This window comes from Schistocerca cancellata, chromosome 1, assembly GCF_023864275.1.
Source record: "Schistocerca cancellata isolate TAMUIC-IGC-003103 chromosome 1, iqSchCanc2.1, whole genome shotgun sequence".
Lineage (NCBI taxonomy): Eukaryota > Metazoa > Arthropoda > Insecta > Orthoptera > Acrididae > Schistocerca > Schistocerca cancellata.
In genome coordinates this window covers 1,179,203,228-1,179,208,841 of record NC_064626.1, presented here as the reverse complement: position 1 = coordinate 1,179,208,841, position 5,614 = coordinate 1,179,203,228, and the positions used below count along the sequence as shown (strand labels likewise).

At 46.8% G+C, this 5,614-nt stretch overlaps 1 non-coding gene across 1 annotated transcript; it reads left to right on the top strand.

Moving 5' to 3' along the window:
• The first annotated feature begins 3,856 nt into the window (after positions 1-3,856).
• Positions 3,857-3,931, top strand: Trnat-ugu (transfer RNA threonine (anticodon UGU)). The gene has a single exon. It is a non-coding gene; the product is annotated as a tRNA-Thr (tRNA).
• Positions 3,932-5,614: the final 1,683 nt, after the last annotated feature.

Here is a 5,614-nt window from a genome sequence, read left to right as displayed (position 1 = left end):
TTTCGTTATTGGTCACCAATTATGATTCCTTCAAGCTTGCGCGTTTCCTACTTGGATTGGCATAAATAAGACACTTCAGTCGTAACTCAGCAGTGTGTTCTTCACACCTGAAGATGAAGGCCAGTTACGCCGATGAAATTTTGGGGCAATTGCGCAACGACACCCGAACTCTCTACCGAGAACCATTTCTACAATTTGACGGTCGAAAAACCCTGAAGCAACACTTTCCAAGACATGTTCGGAGAACTACAGCAAAAGTAGAACAGGTAATATTGTGAGCGTGTGGGTGCTATTCTGTCATTCTGCGCAACGGATTAATCTGAGATGTACCCTTTACCCTGTGGCTCCTGCAAGATGCAATTTCCACCCCCACACTACTACAGAAGTCAGACAGACGCTCCTAACGTTATAAAGAGAAATGCCTGAAAAACGTTCAGCAATAAATATCTCCTGGAGTCGTCCGCTGTAAGGTAATGACACAAAAATTCACAAAATTTCTTACGTAACTAGTGGGATACTTGGGTACTGGAGTAGTGCTAGTTAGTGTAAGAAAAACATGAAACTAACGAAAATTATTTTTTTTGCAAATATTCTGAGAAATCACAATGGCACTTTAAGTTATGAACTGAACAAGTTATTTCCGGGTTCTTTTCGGAATGTGAAGTTACCTCTCAAGGATACGATTCGCTAATGAAATTTCTATACAAAGTTTAAGATTGTTATTGAATTGGCAGAATGGCTGAGAGCCGCGCCTACTCAACTTGAATAATTAACCGTTAGAATGTTGCTAGGTACGGTCGAGGCTGTCGCGTGTGAAATGCAGTGAAGTATACTGTTGTGGAGGAAATACGGGGCTCGCAAGAGCTGTAGCGCACAGTACCGTGAGCTGCAATGACTGCTGTCTGCGCCGCTTGCTGCTGACAAATAAGATAACTCTCGCTCTATATGGATTGACCTTCGCCAATCAAACTCTCCGTACACCTTGATGAAGTCAAGGACTCCTATTCGCCTCTAATCTAACTATTGGCATGGTGCACTGGTCAGATAACCAGTCCACCACGATGCCACTCAAAAATTCGCTTGCAGGCGTTTAACTATAACTCTGTCCGTTCACACCGCACAATGAGTGTGGCGGCCAACGTAGTGAACACTGCTTAATCGCAAGGACTCTATATAGAGTCATACTCCGATTCGCTTTCGACAGAGGTGCTCTCCCAGTGAAGTACTGAGGAGAGACTTGTTCCTTGCTCTTTGAGTACACGTACCAGCGCGCACACTCTCGTTGCGTGTTCTCGCTCCAAGAGCGACAACAGAACGGCCCCTTTCCACGCCAGACGTGAAGGGGTATATCTTTCGGTCTCTTCCATTACTCCTTCAGCTCAAGGCGTCAGGAATATCGTCTCCGAATCAGCACTGCTCTTCTAAAACGGGAGAATGACGTTTCTTTTAAGGCGACCAATCCGGAAATCTGTAGCATCGGCGTTTGGCGCTTGCTGTCTCCCTGTGAAAACCTCTGAAACTGCGTGCTATGTTTGTAAAGAATCTGTAGGCTGGGCGCTCCTGCACAATGTAGCGGAATTTGCTTTAAAGCCGAACACAGGGTCGTTCTCCCTTTCATTCGGACAAACGGTGTCTGCAGTACGGGCAGTCGCCGGCCGACGTAGATAGGTTGACTCGTCCTCTGAAGGGACCGGCCTCTTGGTGTGCGGTTCGTCTCTCTCGAACTAAAAGCTTTTGTGACTGTCGTGTCTTGAATGTGTGTGTGTGTGTGTACGTCAGCCTCGAGTACTTCAATCTCGGTGCGCACTTGCGATTTACTAGTTATTTGCATATTGTTTACATGAATTCATACAACATTGACTTTATCGTATAGAGTTTGGGTTCGAATGAAACGTCTTGATGTGCGGAATATGATTGTGAGGGCGGAATATGTAAGCAATGAAGGCCAGGAGACCACGACGTCTTACAATATCATCAACCACCTTCGCAATACGAATTGTGAAACAAATATATCTCCACAGAAGCTATAGCCCTGGCAACCTCGTTCTTCAGTCTATCTTTCCAGATAAGTTATAGGCTCACTATTGCCTCATCCATTCCTGCATTTCTTCAGAACCCAAACCGATCTTCACCCCGGTGGGCTACTACTAGTATCTGCGTGATCGAGCTGTCCACTGGTGTACAGCCGGTTCGTACTGTCCAACGGGCACAATATTTCGGCTATCAAACATGTCGCCATCGTCAGGTGCTGACGAACTGAGTTCCTGAGGGCGCGCGGCCGACAAATATCCCATGCCCCCGAGAGCCACTCCGTCCGCGTTACGCGGCCGCGGCCGCGAGTCGGCGGTCGCGGAGATGCTAGCGTCGGCGTCTGTGATGGCGTTGACGTAAATTTTCTGTCCGCCCCCGTCGCCAAACCGTTTTGTTTGCTGAGAATCCTTCCCGTAAAGGTACATGACGTCATTCTCCAGATTCTCCCGGAGTATTTGTTGATCGAAGAGTCCACGGGTATACTGCCAGTTCATAGCGTCCAACGTGCACAGTGTTTCGGCGATCAAACGTGTCGCCATCGTCAGGTGCGCTGAGGGACTGAGCTCCTGAGGGTGCGCGGCCGTGTAATATCCCCCCCCCCACGAGGAGCTACCTCCGCGGTCCACACTCGTAGTCACACGTCGGCGGTCACGGAGACTGTGTTCTTCTGTTTCACTACTCCACGCCAAGTTCCAATAGTTCCCAGTTAGTTCATCTCAGTACCTCAGTGACTTTCCCCTGCCACGCCGCAGCCATCCGAAGGACTGTGTGCACATGTGCACTCTCAAGCCTTTTGTGTGACTACGATGATGTATTCCGCCATCAAGGGCGCTATTGTGTAGAATCATGCTGTACTTAATGCTCGTACGGGCAAGCCTGGGTTTATGCGTCGCGAGATATTCTTAGCATTTAGCTGTCGCACACCTGCGCGTTTTGTGGCAGATCCTGGAAGCGGCTGAATGCTTGCTTCCTGGAGGCGGGCTCCACTGAGAGACTGTGTAGGTGGTGGTCCACCTTCCCGGAAACGCGTGTGCTCTGGTCGCTAATTCCAGCTCAGCTCGCAGCCCGGGCTCTTAGCGCCGACCGCGTGTAATCTCATTTGGTGGTCACTCCAGTCCTAATTGGCGTCCCGTTGCGCGCGCATTTGGGCGTTTGCGCTTTCTCTGTCGTGAATTTTGCACTCCGGCGTCCACTGGCTGAGTGATTCCGTGTCACACTTCAAACCCACTGATCCAGAATTCCATGTTTCGCGGAATACATTTGACACAGCCCAACGCTGTCTTTTGGTGGATACAATATGAGCTTGCGGTTTACTGGACCTGCTCTGTGATTGATTCTGTACTCCTTCGTAGATGTTGCACAACTCACAAAATACACGGAAAGTAAGCCGAAGTAATTAACATTGAATTGTTGTAGGATTTTGGAATATGCAGGGCCATTGTAAATGATTCATTAATTTTAATAGTTAAATATTTTTCGAAGTATTGCAAGTACAAATATGATATGATTGATGTATGAATAGACCCGTAAACTCACGGAGTTAACATTGTACTACCACTTAGCGGTACGAGGCGGTACGAGTGCAGTGTTTTGACAAAATGACGACAAAGCAGGAAAGTCGATGAAAAATACCGGATGCAGTCGTAGAGATGGTGAACGCCGGCGCAAGCCACGAACTTGGAATTTGGACTACCTCAGAAATCTCTGTTCCCAATTTAATGTCCAGACAATCTTACCGAATGTTGTTTGTGGACATTAAGTTGGGAATGTGTGTTTCACGGGAACCGTGCAACGGATAAGTCCCTGCAGTCGCACTATCCCCTCTGCCCTCGGTGGCTCAGATGGATAGAGCGTCTGCCATGTAAGCAGGAGATTCCGGGTTCGAGTCCCGGTCGGGGCACACATTTTCAACTGTCCTCGTTAATGTATATCAACGCCTGTCGGCAGCGTAGGGTCTTGATTTAATTATCATTCTATAGGCGGCTAGCGCTGGCCTAAACCAGTAGTGCCGTACACAGCACACTATGAAGTGTCCGCGTGATGTTCAGGTACTCCCATGACTAACAAGATTCCTGGATCTGTCCCTTACAGCACTTACGTATGGACTCACTGCTGCGCGGACCGATGACCATGCAATTTGGTCCCTTTCAACTTGAAACCCACCACCTCACTGCTGCGCCAGTGCCGATATCCTGGATACTAGATCGCAGTTAGAACAGTCGTGGCCGGCTTGCCACAGGGGAAGATGCGACGGTTTTATGACACCGTCCCCAACCGAATCACTGCATTCATTCAGGACAGAGGGTGCGTGATGTCGTAATGGTAAGTGGGCCGATACCGCAGCGTTCCTCGTTAATTTGACTCGATTTTGTAATCACTAAAGTAACGTCACATACGCTTGAGACCTGGTGGTCAAGGAAGGCAGGATTCGGTTACGATTGCGGACGGGGCCGTAATTAGTTACTATTGGTTTTCTTTTAATCACACACAATTTATTTAAAATCAACAACAAATTAAAATAATGACAATAAATTAAGAATTGATTAAACTTGCTGCAACTTACAAATTGCAGTTATTAAAATATTGAAAACAAATCACCAAGGTCTTGAAGGTTAACTGCTAAGATACTATTGCCACATTAGAATTTTAAGACGAGCGACGACAGTCACGGCTGAAGGCCTTTAACGCCAAGAATGGCAATTATTAAATAGATTTAACAAACATACTGTCAAACAGCAAGGCAATAGTAAAAGTTAATTTAAAAGACAGGCATCTGATCACCAAACAGGTGAGACAAAATGATAGTAAACTTGGTAGCACAACCTTTTAAACTTGCTGTAACGCCAAGAATGGCAATTATATTATAAAAAAAATTTTAGAAACATACAATAAAACAGCAAATATAATAACAAGGTTAATTCAAAAGGACAAGCAACTGATCACCAAACAGGTGAGACAAATGATGGTAACACGGCAGTACATAATAAAATAATAACACAATAATAAAACACAAAGGATAGTCACAGACGTTGCTCCAGGAATCGACTTCTGAGTAGGTCAGGCCAAAAACACTTTCGCGAGCGATGAGAAAGGCAGCCAAGAATTGCATTCACTTTACAAGTTGGTAACTCAGACTTAGTGGCAGTCTAACGAATGACTAATGATAATCTGCCGAAGCTACCTAACGTCCGATAACCAATGTAACGATGGAACACCACCCCAAAGCCGGAACCGGTGGTCCTCAGAATGCTTTGTTTAGAGGGTCCGAAAGGAGAAAGGAACCACTACTACCAGAGTAGAAGAAACACCAAGCGACCTACAAATCAAGGAGACTGTCGAAACTACACGCCTCACCGGACAGCAGCGGCAAGGCGAGGAAACGTACACTGCCGTTGCGTACACTAACCTCCAGGGCAGGTCACTGGGTCGTTAGCGGCCACCAGGTAGGAAAAATACCTCTGGTTGAACTTAACAAATAGTAACACATTGAATGCAGCAATTAGTGGCAAGAGGTCGAGGAAAGCTAATTAGATCCTCCTTCCCCAATCACTCCACTCGCTGCTCTTCGTCTCGGCGACACTGC